Raw genomic sequence first — 13,169 nt, 5'->3', positions numbered from 1 at the left:
TGCAGGGTGACTTTGTGGAAAGTCTTGCACTCCCAACACATTCATTCTCACGAATGCAGTGACAGGTCAGAGCCAAGGGAGCCTCCATGTCCACAGATGTCCACATGGCAGCTGGACTTCCTTTTTCACTCCTTCCCGTTCCTCCTGGTACTCTTTGGCCACTGTTTGTTTGATGGTCTGAAAATGACACCCAGAGTAAATCAATACATTGAAATTCAAGATGAAATAAACTGGAGATATCAACGACTGCTTTAGATCATTTCCACACAAACCTTTCTGGTTGGCAAACATATGAGGCTCAAGGACCTGAACCAGTTCCCTGAACCCTTCCCTCTCAACAGTGCTGAGGGGCTGGCAGTCCTTCAGGATCAAATTCAGCAGAGCCTCATCCAGCATCTGCTTCCTGGAAGCTGGATGGTTAAAGATGAAGGAGAGAAGAAATGAAGAGGAATTAATGATCAATGAAGCAACTGTGAGTCAGTTGGAGAGTGGCTGTATACCTGAGTTCATCCTGGTGGATCTGGGACTTCATTCTCATGCCTGGCCCCATCATGCCTCAGCACTGAAGAGGTGCTTTTGTTGAGATGAGACGCTTCTGTCCAACAAATGCGACATTCAACCTGCTGAAAAGAACATGAGTACTCAGCTAAAAGTTCCTTTCTTCATGGTGACTGGTGTTTCTTAGTCTGAGACCACCAGGTTTCCAATGAGGTGTATCGGATACGTTGTTGTGTGCCGCTGAAATCCGTCCAATTCCGGCGTTGTTTCCTCATGAAATGTGTTTGCCTTAAAGCTCATTAAAGTGTTGAACCACAATATCGTTCACCATAACTTAGTCAACTTCAAGATAACCTACTTCTACATTCCAGTCCCGGCTGCTCCTGTTCTGCTGCAGTCCAGAAAACAACAACCCGATACAATTGGCGCTCCTTCCCACAGCTGCGGCCCGGATCCGCATGGTTCCGCTGACTGACTGTGAGACGCGCTCCCTCCAGAGAGGCACAGCCCGATGGGGTCCTTATCTGGCACGGGGGCGTAAAACAGGTGCGACTGAAAAGCCTGGTTTATTCTGCGTCAAGGGAACGCGTTGCTCTGCAATTCACTGCCAAGCCGCTAGGGGGTGTGGCTTTGTCTTTGTATTGTTTACGGGCTCTTGTCGGATTCCTTGGTTTTCTTCCGGTCACAGACAACAATTGTTGGCCATTTGTCAGTCTTTGTAGTGCCGCGAAGAGGCGTTGTAGACGTGGTCGTACTTGAGCACCTCCTCGATAATCCTTTCTTCAGCTTGGTCCATTTTTTCTTGGAGCCTTCACCACAGAAACTTTGAAAATGGCGGGGTTGTGCTGCGACGGAACCGGAAATAACGTTCTGAGCGGACCCATCACAGTCCTCGACGTTAACGTCACCACGCGTCGACGCGATGCGTAAGCAGGATTTTTTGGAGGCGCGTGTCAGGCTACAGCGTACGGTCTGCGTCGACGGCGTAGGTACGAATACTACTCGACACAGAAGCATAAATCAGGCTTAAATCAGGCTTTATAGTCCAACAGGAAGTTAGCATGTCAGGGATGAGACACCCTGATAGTCCAAAAGGAAGTTAGCATGTCAGGGATGAGACACCCTCATAGTCCAACAGGAAGTTAGCATGTCAGGGATGAGACACGCTTATCGTCCAACAGGAAGTTAGCATGTCAGGGATGAGACACGCTTATCGTCCAACAGGAAGTTAGCATGTAAGGGATGAGACACGCTTATCGTCCAACAGGAAGTTAGCATGTCAGGGATGAGACACGCTTATCGTCCAACAGGAAGTTAGCATGTCAGGGATGAGACACGCTTATCGTCCAACAGGAAGTTAGCATGTAAGGGATGAGACACGCTTATCGTCCAACAGGAAGTTAGCATGTCAGGGATGAGACGCGCTTATCGTCCAACAGGAAGTTAGCATGTCAGGGATGAGACACCCTGATCGTCCAACAGGAAGTTAGCATGTCAGGGATGAGACACCCTGATAGTCCAACAGGAAGTTAGCATCTCCATGGTTCCCTTGACCAGAAGCCAGTGGGATCGTTCCATTCTGACATCATGATTGACATTTGTCCTTCTCTGAGCTAAATAGCTGGCAATTATTTGAAAAAAAACCCCTTGATTTACTTTTTGTATTTTGATCTTCAGCTCATTTGCATACTTTTGTTGAAATTCTCCCCTTTTTGTCTTTTTTTTCTGCTGTTTTTAGCACAAAGTCCACCTGGTGCCTAAAGACCAGTTCAGCATGGACTACGTTGAACCTTCAGTCCGCTGCATCAGCACCCATGGACGGTTCCCCCCTGACAGGAGGATTCTGGTGAGGAACATTAGTGGGACAGCGCTCTTGTTAGAACGGTTCTGATCCACCTTCCCTCCCCCTGTAGCTCCTCCTGTGTCCCCTCAGCGCTCTTGTTAGAACGGTTCTGATCCACCTCCCCTCCCCCTGTAGCTCCTCCTGTGTCCCCTCAGCGCTCTTGTTAGAACGGTTCTGATCCACCTTCCCTCCCCCTGTAGCTCCTCCTGTGTCCCCTCAGCGCTCTTGTTAGAACGGTTCTGATCCACCTTCCCTCCCCCTGTAGCTCCTCCTGTGTCCCCTCAGCGCTCTTGTTAGAACGGTTCTGATCCACCTTCCCTCCCCCTGCAGCTCCTCCTGTGTCCCCTCAGCGCTCTTGTTAGGACGGTTCTGATCCACCTTCCTCCCCCTGTAGCTCCTCCTGTGTCCCCTCAGCGCTCTTTTTAGAACGGTTCTGATCCACCTTCCCTCCCCCTGTAGCTCCTCCTGTGTCCCCTCAGGCTCTTGTTAGAACGGTTCTGATCCACCTTCCCTCCCCCTGTAGCTCCTCCTGTGTCCCCTCAGCGCTCTTGTTAGAACGGTTCTGATCCACCTTCCCTCCCCCTGTAGCTCCTCCTGTGTCCCCTCAGCGGTCTTGTTAGAACGGTTCTGATCCACCTCCCCTCCCCCTGTAGCTCCTCCTGTGTCCCCTCAGCGCTCTTGTTAGAACGGTTTTGATCCACCTCCCCTCCCCCTGTAGCTCCTCCTGTGTCCCCTCAGCGCTCTTGTTAGAACGGTTCTGATCCACCTTCCCTCCCCCTGTAGCTCCTCCTGTGTCCCCTCAGCGCTCTTGTTAGAACGGTTCTGATCCACCTTCCCTCCCCCTGCAGCTCCTCCTGTGTCCCCTCAGCGCTCTTGTTAGGACGGTTCTGATCCACCTTCCTCCCCCTGTAGCTCCTCCTGTGTCCCCTCAGCGCTCTTTTTAGAACGGTTCTGATCCACCTTCCCTCCCCCTGTAGCTCCTCCTGTGTCCCCTCAGGCTCTTGTTAGAACGGTTCTGATCCACCTTCCCTCCCCCTGTAGCTCCTCCTGTGTCCCCTCAGCGCTCTTGTTAGAACGGTTCTGATCCACCTTCCCTCCCCCTGTAGCTCCTCCTGTGTCCCCTCAGCGGTCTTGTTAGAACGGTTCTGATCCACCTCCCCTCCCCCTGTAGCTCCTCCTGTGTCCCCTCAGCGCTCTTGTTAGAACGGTTTTGATCCACCTCCCCTCCCCCTGTAGCTCCTCCTGTGTCCCCTCACGTTTCCAAACTCCCTCCCACTGGCTGGTGCTGAAGGAGGGACAGAGCTCCTCCTACAGGAGCCCATCCTGGCCTCCCCCGCTGCAGCTCCTCCACTGACCTCCCACCAGAGAGATTAGCCCCCTGGTTCAGAGGTGACAGACCACCTCTGGGAGCAGACAACAGAGACCACATCAGGCTGGACTCCGTGCAGGTACGGAGGCTGACGGCTGCTGAGTGAGTGAGTTTACGACGCTCCCACGCTGCGGTGGACTCCACCGTGTCCAGGCTTTGGGCAGATCCGTCTTTATCCTCCACCACCACCAGCCGCTCCACCCCACCCACCCTGTGCAGGTCTACATTACCAGGGTCGGATCTGGCAGGGTGGAGGATCTTTGATTCATCTTAGCTTTCCTGCTCCGGCTGTTTGAGAAACATTCAAATGGAGATGGTTGTTTGTGTCTTTCAGGCCACGCCAACGCCTCCTTCTGTCCCCACGCTTACGGCTGCCGAAACGTGCCGGTGTCTGAAAACCAGATCATTCTGGATGTGCCGGACCACCAGGTCCTCCTCACCTGCAGGTTCCTGCAGGCAGAGCCCTGTGGTGGTAGGTTTCCTGCTCCTCTGCTGGACTGATACCCTCTCCCTTTCCCCACACGTATCTGCTGTTTCTACTCTGTGCCTCCTTCTCCTCTGTCAGGCCTGGACTTCTTCCTTCTGTCTCTCCAGGATTACGTCCTGGTGGTGCCTGAGAGCAGCTCCAGCTCCAGCTCCCTGAACCAAGAACCACTGGAGAAATCTGACCACTTCATCAGCAACTGTGGCCTCAACAGCTTTCATGTCAAGTCGGTGTCTCCAAGCCTGAGTTGGTCCCTGTTCTGTATCCCTGAATGTTCTAGAGGAACTAAACTGGGCCTGACTGGGACGCTTCTGTCTGCTCAGATTTGGGTTGTGAATGCATTCAGATGTCATTTACAAGCATTGGAACTAAAGACCTGAGCCTCAAGAATATTTAGTTCTTGATTTACTTTCTCTTGCAGGGTTTCATTTTGTGCAAATTTTCTTTTGAAGATCTTTGTTTTTTTGTTGTCCTTCCATTTAGCAAGTTTGGCTAAGAACCTTTTCCCCACGAAACTAATTTTCCTAAAATGTCTCGCTAACGTTTCCTTTTTCTCTGTCGTCCCTCCTGTCCTTGGTCTCCATTCTGTCTCAGCTCAGCTGTGTCTCTTGGGCTCTCTTCAACAACGGCGCCCTGCCTTGTGCCTGCCATGAGGTTGGAGCTGAGAGTGACACCTGCGAGCCATTTGGTGGTCGGTGCCGCTGCAGGCCCCACGTGATTGTCCGAGACTGCTACATGTGGGCCGCGGGCTGCTGGGGATTCCCCACTGCAGACGTGAGTGTCAGATTGGATGAATGATGAGTAATAAGGGCTTTTAATGATGAGTGAGAGGACGGACCAAACCAACCTGTCCAACCATCAGAGGACAGTTTGTTGTTCTCGTTTCAACTCTGACTACATTACTGTTAGCATCATTTTGAGTTCATTAGCAACTATCACTACATTACTGTTAGCATCATTTTGGGATCATTAGCAGTTCTTATTACATCACTGTCAGCATCATTTTTAGGTTACTCACAACTTTCACTACATTACTGTTAGCATCATTTTGAGTTCATTAGCAATTCTTACTTAATCACTGTCATATCATTTTAGATCATTACCAATTCTTCTGACATCACTATAGCATTATTTTGAGGTTCGTAGCAACTCTTCCTACATGACTGTCAGCATCACTTTGAGGTTATTCGAAACTTTCACTCCATTACTGTTAGCATCATTTTGAGTTCATTAATGAGTTCATTAGCAATTCTTAAGGCATCACTAGCATTATTTTGAGGTTATTAGCAATTCTTAGTACATCACTGTCGCATTATTTTGAGTTCATTCGCAGCTCTTACTACATGACTGTCAGCCTCATTTTAAGTTCATTAGCAATTCTGACTACATCACTGTCCCATCATTTCAGATCATTAGCCATTGGTACTACATCACTAGCATTATTTTAAGGTTATTACCAGACTTACTACATTACTGTTAGCATCATTTTGAGTTCATTAGCAATTCTTACGACATCACTGTAGCATTATTTTGACGTTAGTAGCAACTCTTACTACATGACTGTAAGCATCACTTTGAGGTTGTTCAAAACACTTACTACATTACTGCAAGCATCATGTAGTTTATTAGCAACTATCACTACATTACTGTGAGCATCATTTTGAGTTCATTAGCAATTCTTAGTACATCACTGTCGCATCATTTTGAGGTTATTAGCAATTCTTCCGACATCACTGTCGCATTATTTTGAGGTTCGTAGCAACTTTTACTACATGACTGTCAGCATCATTTTTAGGTTACTCGCAACTCTGACCACATGACTGTCAGCATCACTTTGAGGTTGTTCAAAACACTTACTACATTACTGTAAGTATCACTGAGTTTATTAGGAACGATCTCTACATTACTGTTAGCATCATTTTGAATTTAATAGCAATTCTTACTAAATAACTGTCGCAATATTTTGAGGTTCGTAGCAACTCTTCCTACATGACTGTCAGCATCACTCTGAGGTTATTCGAAACTTTCACTACATTACTGTTCGCATCATTTTGAGTTCATTAGCAATTCTTACTACATCACTGTCGCATCATTTTGAGATCTTTAGCAATTCTTCTTACATCACTGCCGCATTATTTTGAGGTTCGTAGCAACTCTTACTACATTACTGTCAGCATCACTTTGAAGTTGTTCGAAACACTTACTACATGACTGTCAGCATCACTTTGAGGTTGTTCGAAACTCTTACTACATTACTGTATGCATCACTGAGTTCATGAGCAACTATCACTACATTATTGTTAGCATCATCTTGTGTTCATTAGCAATTCTTACGACATCACTGTCGCATTATTTTGAGGTTCGAAGCAACTCTTACTACTTTACTGTTGCATTTTTTAAGGTTCGTAGCAACCCTTACTACATGACTGTCAGAATCACTTTGAGGTTGTTCGAAACTCTTACTACATTACTGTAGGCATCACTGAGTTCATTAGCAACTATCACTACATTATTGTTAGCATCATCTTGAGTTCATTACCAATTCTTCTGACATCACTGTCGCATTATTTTGAGGTTCGAAGCAACTGTTACTACATGACTTTCAGCATCACTTTGAGGTTGTTCGAAACACTTACTACATTACTGTAAGCATCACTAAGTTCATTAGCAACTATCACTACATTACTGTTAGCATCATTTTGAGTTCATGAGCAATTCTTACTACATGACTGTCAGCATCATTTTGAGTTCATTAGCAATTCTTCCGACATCACTGTCGCATTATTTCAAGGTTCGTAGCAACTTTTACTTCATTACTGTCGCCTTATTTTGAGGTTCGTAGCAACACTTACAACATGACTTTCAGCATCACTTTCAGGTTATTCGAAACTTTCACTCCATCACTGTCGCATCATTTTGAGATCATTAGCAATTCTTCCGACATCACTGTCGCATTTTTTTTTGAGGTTCGTAGAAACTCTTACGACATGACTGTCAGCATCACTTTGAGGTGATTCGAAATGTTCACTCCATTACTGCTCGCATCATTTTGAGTTCATTAGCAATTCTTACTAAATCACTGTCGCATCATTTTGAGATCTTTAGCAATTCTTCTTACATCACTGCCGCATTATTTTGAGGATCGTAGCAACTCTTACTACATTACTGTCAGCATCACTTTGAGTTTATTGGCAACTGTCACTACATTACTGTTAGCATCATTTTGAGTTCATTAGCAATTCTTACTACATCACTGTCGCATCATTTTGAGATCATGAGCAATTCTTCCGACATCACTGTCGAATTATTTTGAGGTTCGTAGCAACTCTTACTACATGACTGTCAGCATCACTTTGAGGTTGTTTGAAAAACTTACTACATTACTGTATGCATCCCTGAGTTGATTAGCAACTATCACTACATTACTATTAGCATCATTTTGAGTTCAATAGAAATCTTCCGACATCACTGTCGCAATATTTTGAGGTTCGTAGCAAGTTTTACTCCATCACTGTCGCATCATTTTGAGATCATGAGCAATTCTTCCGACATCACTGTCGCATTATTTTGAGGTTCATGGCAACTCTTACGACATGACCATCAGCATCATTTCGAGGTTATTCGAAACTTTCACTCCATTACTGTTAGCATCATTTTGAGATCATTACCAATTCTTCCGACATCACTGTCGCATTATTTTGAGGTTCGTAGCAACTTTTACTACATTACTGTTGCATTATTTAAAGGTTCGTAGCAACTCTTACTACATTACTGTCAGCATCACTTTGAGTTTATTAGCAACTATCACTACATTACTGTTAGCATCATTTTGAGTTTAATAGCAATTCATAGACATCACTGTAGCATTAAATTGAGGTTAGTAGCAACTCTTACTACATGACTGTCAGCATCATTTTGAGGTTGTTCGAAACACTTACTACATTACTTTAAGCATCACTTGAGTTTATAGCAACTATCACTACATTACTGTTAGCATCATTTTGAGTTCATTAGCAATTCTTCCGACATCACTGTCGCATTATTTTGAGGTTCGTAGCAACTTTTACTTCATTACTGTCGCCTTATTTTGAGGTTCGTAGCAACACTTACAACATGACTTTCAGCATCACTTTGAGGTTATTGGCAACTATCACTACATTACTGTTAGCATCATTTTGAGTTCATTAGCAATTCTTACTACATCACTGTCGCATCATTTTGAGATCATGAGCAATTCTTCCGACATCACTGTCGAATTATTTTGAGGTTCGTAGCAACTCTTACTACATGACTGTCAGCATCACTTTGAGGTTGTTCGAAACTCTTACTACATTACTGTATGCATCACTGAGTTGATTCGCAACTATCACTACATTACTATTAGCATCATTTTGAGTTCAATAGAAATCTTCCGACATCACTGTCGCAATATTTTGAGGTTCGTAGCAACTCTTACTACATGACCATCAGCATCATTTCGAGGTTATTCGAAACTTTCACTCCATTACTGTTAGCATCATTTTGAGATCATTACCAATTCTTCCGACATCACTGTCGCATTATTTTGAGGTTCGTAGCAACTTTTACTACATTACTGTTGGATTATTTAAAGGTTCGTAGCAACTCTTACTACATTACTGTCAGCATCACCTTGAGTTTATCAGCAACTATCACTACATTACTGTTAGCATCATTTTGAGTTTAATAGCAATTCATAGACATCACTGTAGCATTAAATTGAGGTTAGTAGCAACTCTTACTACTTTACTGTTAGCATGATTTTGAGTTCATTAGCAATTCTTACTAAATCACTGTCGCATCATTTTGAGATCATTAGCAATTCTTCTGACATCACTGTTGATTTATTTTGATGTTCGTAGCCACTCCTACTACTTTACTGTTGCATTATTTTAAGGTTTGTAGCAACCCTTACCACATGACTATCATAATCACTTTGAGGTTGTTCAAAACACTTACTACATTACTGACAGCATCACTTTGAGTTCATTAGCAACTATCACTACATTACTGTTAGCATAATTTTGAGTTCATGAGCAATTCTTACTACATCACTGCGCATCATTTTGAGATCATTAGCAATTCTTCTGACATCACTGTTGCATTATTTTGAGGTTCGTAGCAACTCTTACTACATGACTGTCAGCATCACTTTGAGGTTGTTCGAAACACTTACTGCATTTCTGTAAGCATCACTGAGTTGATTAGCAACTATCACTAGATTACGTTCAGCATCACTTTGAGTTTATTAGCAACTATCACTACATTACTGTCAGCATCATTTTGAGTTTATTAGCAACTATCACTACATTACTGTTAGTATCATTTTGAGTTTATTAGCAACTTTTACTCCATTACTGTTAGCATCATTTTGAGTTCATTAGCAATTCTTACTAAATCACTGTAGCATCATTTTGAGATCTTTAGCATTTCTTCTGACATCACTGTCGCATTATTTAAAGGTTCGTAGCAACTCTTACTACATGACTGTCAGCATCACTTTGAGGTTATTCGAAACACTTACTACATTACTGTAAGCCTCACTGAGTTGATAAGCAACTATCACTACATTACTGTTAGCATCATTTTAAGTTCATTAGCAATTCTTCCGACATCACTGTCGCAATATTTTGAGGTTCGTAGCAACTTTTACTACATTACTGTCGCATTATTTTGAGGTTCGTAGCAACTCTTACTAAATGACTGTCAGCATCACTTTGAGGTTATTCAAAGTTTCATTCCATTACTGTTAGCATCATTTTAAGTTCATTAGCAATTCTTACTACATCACTGTCGCATCATTTTGAGATCTTTAGCAATTCTTCTGACATCACTGTCGCATTATTTTGAGGTTCGTAGCAACTCTTACTACATGACTGTCAGCATCACTTTGAGTTTTTTAGCAACTATCACTACATTACTGTTAGCATCATTTTGAGTTCATGAGCAATTCTCACGACATCACTGTAGCATTAAATTGAGTTCATTAGCAACTCTTACTACATGACTGTCAGCATCACTTTGAGTTTGTTTGAAACTCTTACTACGTGACTGTCAGCATCACTTTGAGGTTGTTGGAAAAACTTACTACATTATCTTAAGCATCACTGAGTTTCTAGCAACTATCACTACATTACTTTTAGCATCATTTTGAGTTCATTAGCAATTCTTACGACATCACTGTCCCATCAGTTTGAGATCATTAACAATTCTTTTGACATCACTGTCGCATTACTTTGAGGTTCGAAGCAACTCTTACTACATGACTGTCAGTATCACTTTGAGGTTGTTCGAAACACTTACTACATTACTGTCAGCATCACTTTGAGTTCATTAGCAACTATCACTACATTACTTTTAGCATCATTTTGAGGTTAGTAGCAACTCTTACTACATGACTGTCAGCGTCACTTTGAGTTTGTTCGAAACACTTCCTACATTATTGTATGCATCACTGAGTTGATTAGCAACTATCACTACATTACTTTTAGCATCATTTTGAGTTTATTAGCAACTATCACTACATTACTGTTGGCGTCATTTTGAGTTTATTAGCAATTCATCGACATCACTGTCGCATTATTTTGAGGTTCATAGCAACTCTTACTACATGACTGTCAGCATCACTTGGAGGTTATTCGAAACTTTCACTCCATTACTGTTAGCATCATTTTGAGTTCATTAGCAATTCTTACTACATCACTGTCGCATCATTTTGAGATCATTAGCAATTCTTCTTACGTCACTGTCACATTATTTTGAGGTTCGTAGCAACTTTTACTACATTACTGTCGCATTATTTTGAGGTTCGTAGCAACTCTTACTACATGACTGTTGCATTATTTTAAGGTTCGTAACAACTCTTACTACATGACTGTCAGCATCACTTTGAGTTTATTAGCAACTATCACTACATTACTGTTAGCATCATTTTAAGTTCATTAGCAATTCTTCCGACATCACTTTCGCAATATTTTGAGGTTCGTAGCAACTTTTACTACATGACTGTCAGCATCACTTTGAGGTTGTTTGAAACTCTTACTACATGACTGTCAGGATCTCTTTGAGGTTTTTGGAAACACTTACTACATTACTTTTAGCATCACTGAGTTTATAGCAACTATCACTACATTACTGTTAGCATCATTTTGCGTTGTTGAGCAATTCTCACAACATCACTGTAGCATTAAATTGAGTTCATTAGCAACTCTTAATAAATGACTGTCAGCATCACTTTGAGGTTATTCAAAGTTTCACTCCATTACTGTTAGCATCATTTTGAGTTCATTCGCAATTCTTACTTCATCACTGTCGCATAATTTTGAGATCTTTAGCAATTCTTCTGACATCACTGTCGCATTATTTTGAGGTTCGTAGCAACTCTTACTACATGACTGTCAGCATCACTTTGAGTTTATGAGCAACTATCACTACATTACTGTTAGCATCATTTTGAGTTCATGAGCAATTCTCTCGACATCACTGGAGCTTTAAATTGAGTTCTTTAGCAACTCTTACTAAATGACTGTCAGCATCACTTTGAGTTTGTTCGAAACACTTACTACATTACTGTAACCATCACTGAGTTGAATAGCAACTATCACTACGTTACTGTTAGCATCATTTTTAGTTCATTAGCAATTCTTACTACATCACTGTCGCATCATTTTGAGATCATTAGCAATTCTTCTGACATCACTGTCGCATTATTTTGAGGTTCGTAGCAACTCTTACTACATTATTGTTGCATTATTTTAAGGTTCGTAGCAACTCTTACTACATTACTGTCAGCATCACTTTGAATTTATTAGCAACTATCACTCCATTACTGTTAGCATCATTTTGAGTTCATGAGCAATTCTTCCGACATCACTGTCGCATCATTTTGAGATCTTTAGCAATTCTTCTGACATCACTGTCGCATCATTTTGAGGTTCGTAGCAACTCTTACTACATGACTGTCAGCATCACTTTGAGGTTATTCGAAACTTTCACTCCATTACTGTTAGCATCATTTTGAGTTCATTAGCAATTCTTACTACATCACGGTCGCATCAGTTTGAGATCATTAGCAATTCTTCTGACATCACCGTCACATTATTTTGAGGTTCGTAGCAACTCTTACTACATGACTGTCAGCATCACTTTGAGGTTATTCGAAACACTTACTACATTACTGTAAGCATCACTGACTTGATTAGCAACTATCACTACATTACTTTTAGCATCATTTTGAGTTCATTAGCAATTCTTCTGACATCACTGTCGCATCATTTTGAGATCTTTAGCAATTCTTTTGACATCACTGTCGCAGTATTTTGAGGTTCGTAGCAACTCTTACTACATTAGTGTCGCATTATTTTGAGGTTCGTAGCAACTCTTAGTACATGACTGTCAGCATCACTTTGAGGTTGTTCGAAACGTTCAATCCATTACTTTTAGCATCATTTTGAGATCATTACTAATTCTTCTGACATCACTGTCGCATCATTTTGAGTTCATTAGCAATTCTTCCGAGATCACTGTCGCAATATTTTGAGGTTCGTAGCAACACTTTCTACATGACTGTCAGCATCACTTTGAGGTTATTCGAAACACTTACTACATTACTGTAAGCATCACTGAGTTGATTAGCAACTATCACTACATTACTGTTAGCATCATTTTGAGTTCATTAGCAATTCTTCCGAAATCACTGTCGCAATATTTTGAGGTTCGTAGCAACTTTTACTACATTACTGTCGCATTATTTTGAGGTTCGTAGCAACTCTTACTACATGACTGTCAGCATCACTTTGAGGTTATTCGAAACACTTACTACATTACTGTAAGCATCACTGAGTTGATTAGCAACTATCACTACATTACTGTTAGCATCATTTTGATTTCATTAGCAATTCTTACTAAATCACTGTCGCATCATTTTGAGATCATTAGCAATTCTTCTGACATCACTG

Source organism: Aulostomus chinensis, chromosome 1 (assembly GCF_037954235.1).
Source record: "Aulostomus chinensis isolate RoL2024-O1b breed Wild chromosome 1, RoL_Achi_v1.0, whole genome shotgun sequence".
Taxonomy (NCBI): domain Eukaryota; kingdom Metazoa; phylum Chordata; class Actinopteri; order Syngnathiformes; family Aulostomidae; genus Aulostomus; species Aulostomus chinensis.
The sequence above is the reverse complement of the archived record's forward strand: the minus strand, read 5'-3'. Positions refer to the sequence as shown.